Source organism: Hesperophylax consimilis, chromosome 9 (assembly GCF_061612785.1).
Source record: "Hesperophylax consimilis isolate HC1 chromosome 9, BYU_Hcon_1.0, whole genome shotgun sequence".
In the NCBI taxonomy this organism is placed as follows: domain Eukaryota; kingdom Metazoa; phylum Arthropoda; class Insecta; order Trichoptera; family Limnephilidae; genus Hesperophylax; species Hesperophylax consimilis.
This window is the reverse complement of record NC_142844.1, coordinates 5,366,034-5,383,192: the sequence shown is the minus strand read 5'-3', so window position 1 is coordinate 5,383,192 and position 17,159 is coordinate 5,366,034. Positions and strand designations below refer to the sequence as shown.

The 17,159-nt window shown below is 35.3% G+C and overlaps 1 pseudogene; it reads right to left on the bottom strand.

Moving 5' to 3' along the window:
* Positions 1-5,418: 5,418 nt before the first annotated feature.
* LOC149420837 (acyl-CoA Delta-9 desaturase pseudogene) lies at positions 5,419-15,247 on the bottom strand (annotated as a pseudogene).
* Positions 15,248-17,159: the final 1,912 nt, after the last annotated feature.

Here is a 17,159-nt window from a genome sequence, read left to right as displayed (position 1 = left end):
GTATATGTGAATAATAGTGGGGTCTTTGTTCGACAAAATGTTAATGTCTTACATTTATCAATAGGAAGGAATAATTTGTTAGCTATACACCAATTATGTAATTTTCCGATGTTTGACTGTAAGATTAGGCAATCGCTTATATTAGATATTCTTTTGTATAATTTGATGTCATCGGCAAAAAGCAGAACTTCTACATCGTCAAAACAATTTATGATATCATTTATAAATATAAGAAAGAGAATGGGGCCGAGGTGACTCTCTTGCGGTAGGCCACTGCATGAAATAACTTAGATTTGGAATATTTAATTTTGACAAATAAAATTCTTAGACAAGTAACTTGAGAACCAATCCAACAACTTGCCTCTCATTCCCAATGCATACAGTAAGTTTACTAAGCAATAATTTATGGGATACTTTGTCGAAAGCTTTTGTGAAGTCTGTATACATACTGTCCACTTGTTTTTTGTTGGAAAAAGATTCCGTAATATAGTTGTGGTAGAGTAGCAGGTTAGTAACAGTTGACCTTCCAGTAACAAATTCATGTTGATTTTTATCAATTACTTTGAGTATTGCTGGATAAATTATATCGAGGACAAGGGATTCAAATTTTTTTGGAAGTGTTGATTGTATACATATAGGGCGGTAGTTTGTAATGTCTGTGTATAACCTTTTTTTAAAAAATAGGGGTAATAAAACTAGATTTCCAAGGGGTTGGAAAATGTCCAGAAGAAAGTAAGTGGTTGGATAGTGCGGCGAGTGGACCTGATATTGCATGTGCGCATTGTTTAAGATTTTTTAGCGGTATGTTATCTGGGCCCGCAGATTTGTTAGAGTCGAGGGAAAGGATTTTGTTTAGACATGATTCCCGTGTAATGCGGTAGTGACAAAATACTGCCAAATAAATGTATTGTATTTTGATATACATACGATTGTACGTTGTCATCCGATATTTCGTCTTCGTATACGCTTTGGAAATGATCAGCAAACAGATTTACAAAATCAATGGTGCTATTTGCTATTTTGCCATCGTAATGCATTGTAGGAGGGTAGTCGGTACTTTCATTGTTTATTTTTTTAACAAAGTTTCACAGGTTTTTTGATCCTAGGGCTTTTTTCTCAATGGAGGTTATTTGTGCTTTATAGCACAGTTTTGATAGTGATTTGCATTTTTTTCTCGTTTCTGAAAAGTTTAAGTAGTCATCGGTTTGGTAAGTTTAAAAATTTTATGTAACTGTTTTTTTTGTTTGAGTAATAGTATAAGATCTTTGGTCCAGAAGCGCATCGTGAATGCAAACCGCTGCTATTTCCGCCTACAAAAACAAATAAAATCCAGACTGCTTTCCAGAACCACCAAGGTATTAGTGTACAAAACACTAATTAGACCAGTGCGTACGTACGCAGCCGAGACGTGGGTTCTAACTAAGAAGAATGAGGGAGCACTGGATGTTTTTGAAAGGAAAATTTTAAGGCGCATCTTCGGACCGGTTCTAGAAAATGGATTTTGGCGCAGACGTTATAACAATGAGCTCTATACTCTGTTTACGGAGCTAAACGTCACAAAGTTCATAAAACTGGGAAGACTTTGGTGGCTAGGTCATGTGGAGAGAATGACCAAGCATCAAGAACCTAAGTCCCTGCTGAGCTCAAGACCGATAGGGAGAAGGAGCCTGGGAAGGCTAAGGTTAAGATGGAGCGACAACGTCCTCAAAGATTTGTCTGCCTTGGAGCTTCGAAACTGGAGAGCGCTGGCGCGGGACCGAGATGAGTGGAGGAAGACTTTTGAGGAGGCCAAGACCCACCAGGGGTTGTAGAGCCAAAAGTGATGATGATGATGATAAGATCTTTGGAGAACCAAATTGGATATGTTCTGTGTTTTGGTATATACGAGGGGACATGAGATTTTATATTTTCGGAAAATATATGGTAAAGTTTTTTTAGGGTTTGTTCAATGTCATCAGTCAAAAAGGTCTAATCTGTATTAGTGAGTTGATAGTTAATAGAATAGTAATCGGCGTTTTTGAAGTTGAGCGTTGTTTGTTTCAATAGGGGTTTGTTTGTGTACATATTTACTACAATGTGTAAGGTAGGATGATGATTATCTACCGGTACGAGCTGATCGTTTGACATTTCAACACATAGTTAAGAGCAGTTTGAAAGGGCTAGATCTAGAAGGCGATCACATTCATTGTATACAAAATTATATTGGTGTAGATTTAAATAGTTGATCATATCTATCACTTCACGTGCTGGGTCATTAGAATATTCATTAGTAATATGACCACTGTCACTGGAGTATGTTGTTAACATCTGAGTGTGTATGCCTATGAGTGTGTTTATGTATGTTGTGAACCTATGAGTGTATCTAAATATGCTATGTACCTCTGAGTGCGTTTGCGTATGAGTACGTTGTCTACGATTATTTATCTATCTATGACTTTGTATTGAAGACACTAACTTGAAAATTTATTCTTCTATAAGTATTTTCTGCATTTTGGCTTCTCGTTATATATTTCTTTTAGTGTTATAAAAATGACCAGCTGACAAACCTCTTTGTATGTCATGTATCGTTTGAATTAAAATTCGATGATTTATTTTTTTACGCCTTTAACTATATTTAACTTCAGTTTAGATTTTGTTGTCGTTTAGTGGTTTTATAAGCGAATGAGTCCAACCAAAAATAAACATTGATTTGGAATTGTATTTTTTAATTGTGTTGCGATTCCGTATGTTGCCATGATGTCCGAAATATACTTATGAATAATGATTGTAGCATTAAATTCTAATCGTTTTACGGGTTGATTCTTATTACCAAGTCGAGTTCTTCTTGAGGTTTATCGTTATCTTCCCAAAGGCTTTATGCTCCGTCTCTAGTTCACCTCTTGCGCTTTTCAATAATGTCTACAGGGGTAGCCATAAGCCCAGCCAATCATGGACATGAAGTTAGCGAAGACATTGTATTGGTGATGTCAGTGGAACTAACTCAGCAGTTGTGTAGTCTCAGGGGAAGGTGTGACTGTAGTTTTGGAAGCCCTCTAAATGGCGCTGAGTGGCCATTTGATGACAATGTTACATTTGAATTCGTTGCTTGATTTGCATACAAATCTACAGTTTTATAACGAGATTGATGAAATTTCGCATTCTTAACCTTTAAACAAGTGGAAGTTCTCTGTCTACATGCGATTTAATAAAACCACCCCATCCCTTCTTTCACCCCTTAAAGAAGAATTTGGATACTTATTGATGAAATTATGCACACATAACACTCCAAATAAGAGGAAAATTACTGTCTACAACGCCGGAGACTTCAGCTTATATTATTATACAAGTTTAGTAAGATCTGGTTTCTGTTCATTCGCGGTAGAACACGTCAATGGTAAGAACTAAGAACATCTTTCCTATGAGGTTACGCAAGTCTACGTAGGTACTTAAAAGACGTGGTACAATATCTACACTAATTTAAGATATTGTTTTTCACACAAAAATAAATTACTGTTCTGTAAAAACCGTCGGCATGATTATCTACCGATAAAATAAAATTTCAAATTATATTTAAACTGATTCGGTGAGCTCAAAGACCTTATATTTAACTTGACGCATTTTCACTAAAAAATTTGTTTTAAAAATGAATATAAAGCAACTTCGTTTTCAGGAGAGAATATAAAAAAAATATTTGGGTATATAAAAATATGTATATAGAATATAAAAAATATATAAATAGAATATAAAAATAATAATAAATATATAAATAGTATATAAATAGAATATAAAAAAAATATTTGTAGTTGGAAAACGACGACCACATTAAACATGCATCTGGTCAACTACTCAACAAATTAATCAAAGTTTAAAATGAATTAAAGATATTAACTATTCAAATAATGACATTTAAAAAAATACATTATTTTTGAAAACCATCAGTAATTTCTAAATCAAAAAGAATTTACTTAAGATCTACATGGCGCTTTGCCAATCACTGCTATCACGGTATTATCGGATGGGGCAATGCAAAAGACAATATCCTAAAATCACGCCATAATATTAATAATTCTAAAAGTCGTTCTAAGAAATAGCACTGACACTATTTTCAACATTTTTATTTATATTTTCTATTTTCCTTTATATCAATTAAACGACACTATTCTAAAACTAGTATACTCAACTCTGAAACAATATAGTAACATTTTAATCTCAAATAAAAAGCTGGATACAAAACATTGGGAGATAAGAAATGCATACTGAAACCAAAACGACTAAACTGCAATAAAAACACATGTCATATATTTAAAATTATTTCAGAAAAAAAAACTACATAAAATACTTAATAATATTAGTATCTGAATGCCTGTACAGTTTTAATTTTTGTAGACGAAAGTGGCGCCATCTTTTATTTTAAAAAAGAACCAAAATTTTAAACATTTTCATTTATATTTTCTATTTTCCTTTATATCAATTAAACGACACTATTCTAAAACTAGTATACTCAACTCTGAAACAATATACCTAGTAACATTTTAATCTCAAATAAAAAGCTGGATACAAAACATTGGGAGATAAGAAATGCATACTGAAACCAAAACGACTAAACTGCAATAAAAACACGTTTCATATATTTAAAATTATTTCAAAAAAAAAACTACATAAAATACTTAATAGTATTAGTATCTGAATGCCTGTAAAGTTTTAATTGTTGTAGACGAAAGTGGCGCCATCTTTTATATTCAAAAAGAACCGTTGAATTATTCAAACAGCATCCCCGATGAACTTTTTTTTTACCAAAGTTGGAATTTCTCCAACAATTTACAGACCAATTTTCAGCAATTTTTTTACAATTTTCCCGAAAGAATTTTATTAAAAAAAAATAAAAATTTCCGAACATTGAAAATTTTAAAAACTTCACGTTACATCAAAAATATATATCCAGGATCAGAAATTTCTCAACATGAAAAATTACCATTTCCAGATGAATAATAAAATCAAAAAGATAAACGTCTAACCAAACAAAACGTTTTCGAAAATCAAAAATAAAAATTGAAAAGAAAAATCTCACTTATGAACCCAACTTCACGACGATATTCCAGTCACGTTTTCTCGCTGCCATTGGATCCCCCGATATTATTTTTCGAAAGAAATCGGATATTTTTGGAATATGTTCGTTTTGGTTTTAAAAAACACAAACAAAAACACATTTTCTTAAACACATAGATAGTACTGCAATATACTGCCTTCCACTTGAGCAAAGGTCTTCAATTGATTTTTATTTTTCATTGTTATGTGATGGTTCCATGTATTAAGTGGCAAATAAGATTTACCTATATTGGGTAGAAAGTACCTTTGAAGGTTGATTTAAGAAGATATTAATTATTTAATTAGTTTCCACCTGAAATTTGTAATAATTTTGTAATCACGTATAAGAACCTTTTAGTCATTTTTTTTAAGCTCCTTATATTCATCCTTTGGTTCATCTTTATTTTTCCATCCCAAGAGACTGATATGACTTCCATCTCCTGTTCTCAGCACCCGCTTTTTGATGACATCTACAGGGGCCGTCTTCAGGTCATAAGCCCACCCAATCCTAGCAAATAAGTCGATTACCGTCTTTGTGAAGTTCAGGAATCCTCCTAATTCCCCAGTCTTGTAGTCCCATGGGAAGGTGTGATGGTAGTTATGGAATCCCTCCCCAGCGACGAACGCACACACAAACAAGTTTTCAGCGGGATTGATGCGCTGATCGTAAGGCTTGTTGCCGTAAAGGTGAGCAGCGCTGTTGATAAGCCAGCTGAGATGGAGGCAGGTGGCGTAACGTAACGCGGTGCACAAGAAATATGAGTTGACAAAGGACTCTCCCCATAGGTACATGGGCACCATAGTTGGAAGTACGAAGCAGATTAGCGGCATCAATATTAGATAATACCTGGAAAGTTAGAGCTTTATTTAAGTAAGAAGAGGAGGTTCTGGGAAGGTAACAGATATGAGGGTTGGGTAGAAATCTTGTGATCAATGTGTTCAGGAGTGACAGAGTGTGATGTTTTGGACACTCACATAAAATAAACGATAAATAATAAACGAACGTGCTCAAAAAAATTTTTTGTTTAGACAACGACGGAAGATTTATGGACAGACAGGCCTGGAGTAAACAGATTCCCACGGGAAAGAAGAGACCGGAGGGACAGTCGAGTTTTGAACTTGGGTGCATTGACAGCCCCGAGAAAGGGATACAAATCAGAAGTGTTGTTTGAAATTGCAGTTAATTATTGAATTCAAATGGTATTAGAGAATATTGCGGAATATTGAATTAAAGTGAAAGATTATTGATCCGGTGTTTGTGTGAAGTGAAAGTGGTTCGACTCAGTGGGAAAACAATTAATAATAATGACAATAATAATAATTGGATAATTTGTAGAGCGCCGTTTTGTAAAAACCCACCTCAGGGGCGCCAGGTGTTGTGCAATCGCGATTGTGTTATAAAGTTGTGTTGATTTAAACATGATTTCGTATACAGTTCGAACTAGATTGCTTGTCTTAAAAACATGAAAATAATAAAAATAATGATTGCGTTTTTAAAATAGAGTGAATGTACTTAAAGGCAGGAAGTGTTTAATCGGGCTAAGTTATTGATTTGGCGAGATGGCGTTCTATCCACGGAGACCGAAAACCAGAGAATCAAATAGATTATTAACTGTGGGTTCGAATCCTAACAGATTAGGAAGGTACAATTTTATTTACAGGAATATTTAATTGCCCTTTTATAAGCGTAGGGAGGAGGTCGAAAATTAAAGTGATTTAGCTATATAGTGTAACCAGGTAAGCTTCACGCTGAGAATGAGAGGTGCCTAACTGGGTGAGTTTTTTATATTATTTATTAAATTTCAGAGGACCTTTTTAAAAGACGGATACAGCCGAGGTACAGGAACTGAGTTTGCGACACCTGCCGCCCAAATAGTGTTATCATTAACAGGGATGTGCTAGGCGAACCGTCAATCAGCTGTGAGCGAGAGACGAGTCAACGACCTTTTCATATATAGGCCGAGAGGCGCGGAGTACAGTCAGTCAAAGGGGAAGTTTTGCTAGCGTATGCCGTCCCAAATTGAAAGCGATCGGATGCAACCAGACGGAACGAAATGAAAACTTTTCTTCTGTTATTTGACTTTCTAATTTAATACTTTTCATCTATTATTTGACTTTCTAAGTTACGAATTGGGATGCACAAAAACAAATCTAAAGTCGAAAGAGGGAGATGGTAATCTCTGAAATAAAACTACCAACCGAACAACTTTTCTCAACAGGTATCTTTCGAGAGGTAGGCAGCCTCTTTAAATTAAATGCAAAAAATCAAACCAATTATCCGTTTATACCTTACCTGAGAGGATAGGTATTCAGTAGAAGTTACCCATACCTAATACACGAGGATGCTAGTAACCTCATAAAATAAATACTGGAACCAAATATTAAAATACAGACAGTCCTCATCCCAAATTTGGCATTTCGAGTAGACCTTACATATATCTCACATGATAATTGGCTGAATGGGTAGGCACACAACCTATCGTTAATAAGCAGGCAAAATGTCGACAAGATCGTCGTGTGTTACCTATGTATTGACCTAGAAAGGGATGTAAATCCCCGACGGCGTGGGAGTTACAACGTTTTCTGGAGGTGGCACGTAACTTAGGACCTTGCGTGTCACATTTTCGCGACTAGATTCGTGACAAGGGATGTCATGGTTTTCCCCTTCTACACTCAGTAAAGTAGATTTTCCTGGAGGTGTTTGAGATTGGGGCAATTCTGAAATTGGTGATGAGACCTGGTTTTCTTTATTCTGGCGTGAAGGTTGCCGATTTGGAACAAGGGGAGACCCGGCCGGTTGTGATATCCAGACACGCAGATATCGATCGCCTTGCTCAAATTATCATCCATCAGTTTTGTTTGGTAAGAGGAGGAGTCAATCTTAGCTTGAAAGAAATTCATTTCCTTTCCTCTCCTTCCCCTCCCAAAATATATACATGGATGGCGCCGACAACTAACACCATAAACTTATCGTATGTATATCACATATATAAAATCTAACACTTTATTATATTCACATTACCCTACGATAGGTAGAATCGAGTAGCTAGTGGGGGGGGAGCAGGCGACTTAGAAGATAAGGTTTATAAAATGGTTTTAAAACACAGCGGTAATGGATTCAACTCACTCTATCTCAAAAGAACCAAGGGATACCACACATACATAAATAACTAGGTTTCTAAACCGAGAAACAAAAAACCAACACAACGTTCGGTGAAGCCTTTTTATACTGAACCGTCACGTGAAATGAGTACGTTCAAGGTCGTACGTCACGTAGACAAACTAGGATGTACACTCTTGAAGGGGTGTGTAATAAAGAAAAGACGGCAGGGAGGACCTTCCCTCCCCGGATATATATATAACCAAAGCCTTATGGAAAAGTTACCTACGGGACTTAAGGAAAATTATCGTAGAAAGAAGAGAAGGAAAAGTTTGAAGTAGAAAGGGCAAAACATTACATCTGATGCCGCAAACCAGGAGAGATAGATTTAAAAGCTGGCTTGAGTTCATTACTGTTGTTGAGGAAAAAATGGATTTCATAAACCTTATTAATTCACACTAACAGCAAAAGAAATGGTACCTATCGTCAAAAATGATAACAGAGACATCGTACTTCAAAGGCAAAATAGAATAAACAGACAGACCCGGAAAACATTGAATTCATTGTGACGACAAAAAACATCTAAAATGTTCATAAACAACGAAGCCAAAGGATAAACAAACATCGAAATCGGATTAATTATAACACAAGAATTAGAATAACTGTAAACAATTATTGTTTATTCCAGATCTAAAAGGCAGAGAATGTTTAAGTCATAAATAACACAGACGGACAAAAAACCATCGGATCACAGCCGAGGACACAAAATAAAAACAAATCAACATGGAAATAAATAACACTCGAACATAATACAAATAACGTATTGAGATGAAACAACACTGTTTAAACAATTAACTCACAGTTTAAAATTCGAAAATAAACAAGTGTGACATGACATATTGAATTTCTACCCATAAAGACACGAAACACTTGAAAAAGCTGAGGGCGGAAAAAAACTCACCAGTAGAACAAGCCGATAATCACGGGAACCAAAAAATAAACAGATGGTAGGTTGCGAAGAAAAAACCGAAGAACAGGGGCGCTCAACATTTTGGAAGAATTAAAATAAAATTTAAAATAAAAATAAAAAATAAATACAGAGGTATTCGAGAAACGTAAATTACCTATAGTTATTTCTAATCCCATCGACTAACACGAGGAAGCGAGATTACCCGCTGGGCTTAGAACTAAAGGGAGGCTGTGATGTTTTGGACACTCACATAAAATAAACGATAAATAATAAACGAACGTGCTCAAAAAAATTTTTTGTTTAGACAACGACGGAAGATTTATGGACAGACAGGCCTGGAGTAAACAGATTCCCACGGGAAAGAAGAGACCGGAGGGACAGTCGAGTTTTGAACTTGGGTGCATTGACAGCCCCGAGAAAGGGATACAAATCAGAAGTGTTGTTTGAAATTGCAGTTAATTATTGAATTCAAATGGTATTAGAGAATATTGCGGAATATTGAATTAAAGTGAAAGATTATTGATCCGGTGTTTGTGTGAAGTGAAAGTGGTTCGACTCAGTGGGAAAACAATTAATAATAATGACAATAATAATAATTGGATAATTTGTAGAGCGCCGTTTTGTAAAAACCCACCTCAGGGGCGCCAGGTGTTGTGCAATCGCGATTGTGTTATAAAGTTGTGTTGATTTAAACGTGATTTCGTATACAGTTCGAACTAGATTGCTTGTCTTAAAAACATGAAAATAATAAAAATAATGATTGCGTTTTTAAAATAGAGTGAATGTACTTAAAGGCAGGAAGTGTTTAATCGGGCTAAGTTATTGATTTGGCGAGATGGCGTTCTATCCACGGAGACCGAAAACCAGAGAATCAAATAGATTATTAACTGTGGGTTCGAATCCTAACAGATTAGGGAGGTACAATTTTATTTACAGGAATATTTAATTGCCCTTTTATAAGCGTAGGGAGGAGGTCGAAAATTAAAGTGATTTAGCTATATAGTGTAACCAGGTAAGCTTCACGCTGAGAATGAGAGGTGCCTAACTGGGTGAGTTTTTTATATTATTTATTAAATTTCAGAGGACCTTTTTAAAAGACGGTTACAGCCGAGGTACAGGAACTGAGTTTGCGACACCTGCCGCCCAAATAGTGTTATCATTAACAGGGATGTGCTAGGCGAACCGTCAATCAGCTGTGAGCGAGAGACGAGTCAACGACCTTTTCATATATAGGCCGAGAGGCGCGGAGTACACTCAGTCAAAGGGGAAGTTTTGCTAGCGTATGCCGTCCCAAATTGAAAGCGATCGGATGCAACCAGACGGAACGAAATGAAAACTTTTCTTCTGTTATTTGACTTTCTAATTTAATACTTTTCATCTATTATTTGACTTTCTAAGTTACGAATTGGGATGCACAAAAACAAATCTAAAGTCGAAAGAGGGAGATGGTAATCTCTGAAATAAAACTACCAACCGAACAACTTTTCTCAACAGGTATCTTTCGAGAGGTAGGCAGCCTCTTTAAATTAAATCCAAAAAATCAAACCAATTATCCGTTTATACCTTACCTGAGAGGATAGGTATTCAGTAGAAGTTACCCATACCTAATACACGAGGATGCTAGTAACCTCATAAAATAAATACTGGAACCAAATATTAAAATACAGACAGTCCTCATCCCAAATTTGGCATTTCGAGTAGACCTTACATATATCTCACATGATAATTGGCTGAATGGGTAGGCACACAACCTATCGTTAATAAGCAGGCAAAATGTCGACAAGATCGTCGTGTGTTACCTATGTATTGACCTAGAAAGGGATGTAAATCCCCGACGGCGTGGGAGTTACAACGTTTTCTGGAGGTGGCACGTAACTTAGGACCTTGCGTGTCACATTTTCGCGACTAGATTCGTGACAAGGAATATCATGGTTTTCCCCTTCTACACTCAGTAAAGTAGATTTTCCTGGAGGTGTTTGAGATTGGGGCAATTCTGAAATTGGTGATGAGACCTGGTTTTCTTTATTCTGGCGTGAAGGTTGCCGATTTGGAACAAGGGGAGACCCGGCCGGTTGTGATATCCAGACACGCAGATATCGATCGCCTTGCTCAAATTATCATCCATCAGTTTTGTTTGGTAAGAGGAGGAGTCAATCTTAGCTTGAAAAAAATTCATTTCCTTTCCTCTCCTTCCCCTCCCAAAATATATACATGGATGGCGCCGACAACTAACACCATAAACTTATCGTATGTATATCACATATATAAAATCTAACACTTTATTATATTCACATTACCCTACGATAGGTAGAATCGAGTAGCTAGTGGGGGGGGGAGCAGGCGACTTAGAAGATAAGGTTTATAAAATGGTTTTAAAACACAGCGGTAATGGATTCAACTCACTCTATCTCAAAAGAACCAAGGGATACCACACATACATAAATAACTAGGTTTCTAAACCGAGAAACAAAAAACCAACACAACGTTCGGTGAAGCCTTTTTATACTGAACCGTCACGTGAAATGAGTACGTTCAAGGTCGTACGTCACGTAGACAAACTAGGATGTACACTCTTGAAGGGGTGTGTAATAAAGAAAAGACGGCAGGGAGGACCTTCCCTCCCCGGATATATATATAACCAAAGCCTTATGGAAAAGTTACCTACGGGACTTAAGGAAAATTATCGTAGAAAGAAGAGAAGGAAAAGTTTGAAGTAGAAAGGGCAAAACATTACAAGAGTGACCTACTAATATATCTCTTCTACTGCGACAAAGGCGAGGTAAAGATACAAGTTAGAGAGGTTAAAGGGTCTCCTCAAACCAGACGCTCGCGATGTGGCACTCCATGCAGCTGGTGGGAAGGCACTTCCTCAAAACTCCTCACACGTTGAACACGGGCATCTCTACTAAAATCCCAAACGTAGCGAACCACTTGATGTGACCTATGACAGAGGTGTTAGTCATCCGATCATTGGTTCCCGGGACGGCGGCACGGCGGAAACTTTTTTCGATGATTATACGGATTAAGAAAAATATTCTGCACTTGCTAAAAATATGTATTACGCATCTTTCAAGCATTACTTGTGTACGTATTTGTGTCGGTTTTGTATCTTGCCTCTCGTTGTACTATTTGTAATTTAGTAGTTTTATAGTTATGTATTTTATTTGTTTGGTTTTCGTTTTTTAATGTTTATTTAGATGTATGCAATTAAGGTATTCCGTGTCTGAGTAGATTTTTGTAATTGTGTGTATTTATTTGTGTATTAAGTAGTTTTTATTACTGGATTGTTCTCAAGTAAGTGAGATCATATTTAAAAACCCAGTTTAAATAACTAAATTATAAGGTTTTTAAAATTATTTGTATGAATCTTTATTTATGGGGTGAACTTCGTCCAGGTCTTGGTGGCGGATGCGTCTACCAACCAGCCAGATCAGGAGAGGCCATATGAGGGAGATCATTTATCCTCCAGATGGACACATTTGGCTCAACGCCTTGCACCGCAGTGGGAGGGTTGGATTCATATATCTGTCACTTCTAGATACACTGACCCTTCGATTCCTACACACCCCTAATAACTTTCTTAACGTTCTCCCAGAACTTCCTCTCTTAACCCTGGGGTAAATTTATTTTTCCTCAGCATTCTGTATAGATTTTATATTAAAAAAGGAAATATTTCGCTTCTATCAATGTGATATTATGGAATTAAAAAAAGATCGTGTGCAGGAAATTCAATCGCTTCAGTCCTCAGATTCGGTACTGTGATTTCAAAAGGTCATATTATTTATCAGTGACATAACATTAGAGCATACAAAATTTCGTTTTAAATTATGAACATTTTTTCATGATTGCAAAAAGCTACATTTTCCCGTGAATTCTTTTCCCTACGTCACAGACTATTTAGATTGTGATTTTCATATGAAATGTAGGTACTGATATATTTTAATAGCTTTGCCTGTTTTCTGTTGCTACATCAAATGATATGGGATGAACGTCTCGACGTTAGGAGAAATATTGCAATGGTGTTAGTGGCGCACAAGCTGCTAAATGGGCACATTTGCAATCCAGATATTCTGGAACGAATTTCTTTTTATGTCCCTGATAATTTCATCAGAGCTAGACAGCACAGATTATTTATTTTTCCAAGGGGCTGGACCAACCTACCAATGATCATGCCTTTGGGGAGAATAACTACTTTGTTAAATCACATTTCTTCTGTGATTGACGTTTTCAATTTGAACCAAAGAGAATTTAAGACGGCAATAAGCAAACTATTTAACAAATCTGGTTAATCAGATAGTATTGATGTACTTACCCATGCAAATAAATGTATGTACTTACTTCTTATAAACTGCAATTTATAAACTGTTATTTGTGAAATGTAAATGGATTATACTGTTTTTCACAATTAATCAATAAAAAATAAAAAAAAATAAAACAAGAGGTTAACGACGGCAATAAAATACCATTTGAATACTTACGTCGAATATATAAGGATAATCAACACTAAAACGTCGTAACAATGTCGCTTTGAGAACATATTTTCTTACTTCTTTTGGAAAGCGAGGATGGGTTCAGCGTTGAGGTCAGACATGTCAACGGCGTGACCTTTGGCCTTAATATCAGGATGCTTCTTAACTAGCAGTCAGCCTATGTGTGCGAAAAAGAATCCCCTTGTTGCGTTATGGGGGTCTGCATCGGTCTCGCTGAACTTGTGGTGCATGTGGTGGTCCCGGGCCCAGTCTATCACGGAATCCTGGACATAAATATTAAAAGATTATGATAAAGCTTTAAATAATCGCTATGTTCCACAAGAGCCGCCAGCCAGATAATATTATTATTTGCGTTTTTAAGTAAAATATCCCCAGCGCAAAGCAAGTACTTTCGCTTTAAAAGGCTAAACGAATATTCTATCGGCCATAAATCAACTAATGCGTAATTATTAATGTTTTCATTAATTAATAAATAATTTGAAACAATCTATCTTTAAACTTGAAGAAATCTTACTTATGACATTTACACTAACGGACAAAAACTTTTCAACAATAAATTCAAAAATATTAAATAATAATCGGAAATATTTATCCGAGACACTATCCAGGTCAAACCAATTTCATTAGAAACTTTTTTTACATTTAAAAATGTAGATTTTAAGTCCCGCTGAAACCCGGAAAAGGTGGGACATGAAAAATTACCTGAAAAGCCATGAGGTTGAGTATAGTCAGCAGCATCTTCAATGGTGTTTTGGCTTTGTAGGATTTGTGGGCCCAGAGCCTATGACATCCAGCTGTGATGCCCAGACCACCGACGTAAACATATACAAACGCTAAAAAATAAAATAAATTATCATAATACACACGAGGGAAAGAATAATGCTTGAAATGAAGAGTAATGAAAAAAATAGGCGGTGAAAGAATCAGAAAATCGATTGCGATGTTCTAATATGTTCACCTATTAATCAGGTGTATATATGTGAACAAAATATAGGGGCGTTCAATGATGAATAGTTAGTTAGATAGGAAAAAATATTTTGAATGACTTTTTATGATTTTTTTTCTTCGTTAAATCCATTCCATGGAGAGCAGAGAAAAATGATTTTCCTCAGGATCTATGTCATCTTTGGGGAAGCTCTGTGGGGATTCTTTTTGAGGAAAAAAAGAAGCAAACCTGGGTATTCAAAAGACCCATTTTTGAGAAGGAAGGAAACATGAGTTGTTTGCAAGAACAAGCAGAAACAACCCATTCTCATGTAACGAATGACAACCGTGTAGAAATGTTGGGTGCCCGTTTGACGTGTTTCCTGATTTTGCACTGGTTTCGAAAGGATAAATTATTACACTAGTTCCAACAATCATTTAAATATATCGATAGAACTATAATAGCATATAACTATAATACAATTTTTGGGCAAAAAAGCTTCTTATATCATAGTATTAAACTCTACAACAAAATACCACTCACACTCAAAAACCTCAACACTTTAACATTTAAATCTGAAATAAAAAGCTGGATACTTAACATAGGAAGATCTGAAATAGAAAATTTACTGAAATCAAACACAGACTAAAACAGAATCAACTGAACTATACCAAAAAACATTTCATATATATAACTATACCAAAAAACACTTCATATATTAATATATATATATAAAAAAAAACATCTTACTTATTTTAAAATTATTTTAAAAAAAATATATATTTATATATATATTTCATGATATTTGTTCATAATTAAATTTATTTGTAACTTTGATGTACCTAATATTAATTTTCTTATAATTAAATTATACATAAGTAAATGAAATCCTCAGCACGGGAGATCCCAGTGAGGATATCATTATATCTATTTGTTACACAAAAAAAGATAATAAAACACTTATTATTATTATTATTATTCCCAATCCCGGGTGTGGCTAGTGGCTAGAGAGAAAAAAATGTTAAGCGTAAAACACGTAATTCGAAAAAAATTTCATGGGAATGCATATATTACTGCTGTATAAGCAGTGCTGAAAAATGAGAAGGGGCTAGAAAATTTCCCCAAATTATATTTTCATATTTTCATTCGAAAACAAATTCATCATGTTGCTTCTTTCTTCACTAGTCTTTACTGTGTATGTGTGTGTAGACTGATCTGATAAAATTAACGTTTTCAAGGAATCCACCCTATTGGCCGCCAGAGCGCTCTTCTGGCGGCATAATAGCGAATTAGAGTGTTTCATTTGAAATAATCCATAACAAAAAAATACGTACAATTTCATTTATTCAAACAACGTTAATTATTTACGCAAAACTACCGTTTTAATACTAATTTACAAATAAAACAAACATTTGATTCAACTTAATGACAAAAACAACAACTCTTTGTATTTACGATTTTGAAAAATATTGATATTAATATTATTAACGTAAATAATAATTTCGAACCATTTTGTATGAAGTTCACGCATAATAGGCAAATTCTTCACTCCCCGCCACTGCTCATTGTATCCTGTTTCCCGTTTTCCTTGTGCGGACTCCTGTCCAGTACATTACCCATTTAGGAAATTATTCGGGATCTGGCCAAGTTTAATACGTTGTTTTTTTTAAATAAAGCGTTTTGATTTTAGGTATGGTTAGGTGGGGTTATTATAGGTTAGGTTGGGTTAGGATATGTTAGGTAAGGTTAGGTTGGGTTATTATAGGTTAGATTAGGAAAGTTCATGTTAGGTTAGGTTGGGTTATTATAGGTTATGTTAGGTTAGGTTGGGTTATAATAGGTTAGGTAAGGTTTGGTTGGATTATGATAGGTTAGGTTAGGTAAGGTTGGGTTATTATAGGTAAGCTTAGGATAGGTTTGGTCAGGTTTGGTTATTATAGGTTATGTTAGGTTAGGTTGGGTTATAATAGGTTAGGTAAGGTTTGGTTGGGTTATTATAGGTTAGGTTGGGTTAGTTTAGGTTAGCATAGGTTAGGTTAGGTTGGGTTATGATAGGTTAGGTTTTTTTTTTTTTTTTTCCTTTTGGTGTTCTCTGTTTTTTACCTTGTCTATTATTTATCAAGGTTTCTTTAAACTATTTGATTTTTTAATGAGCTATTGAGTTTAATTTTTTCATGTATGTTGTAATAGGTAAGTATGTCATTGTATGTTGGGATAGGTAAGGGTTCATGTTATTTTTAGAGAGGTTAGTGGGACTATCTGACATGGGCTATCCATTACTCCAACATTTGTTTGACAGCATGAGGGAACCATGTAAAACCTCAGCCGGAGTAGTTTTGTGAATCTGAAAGAAAATTGTGGATGTTCTGTTAAGATTATAATTGCTTACCCTCTTAACAGAACCATTTGTAGGATAGGAAGTGTTCTTTAGCGCTCTTGGTTCGTGATTTCTTGCGTTAGCCATGTTTTAGATTGATCGGATAGCCATAGTGATCGTGCTTAATGTGATTTAAATTTATTTTTATGTCTTTTGATTATTATTTATTTTGTTCCTTAATTTTTGTCATGATGTTTTTTGCGAACTTAATGAAGATTTTTCGGAGAGGTATA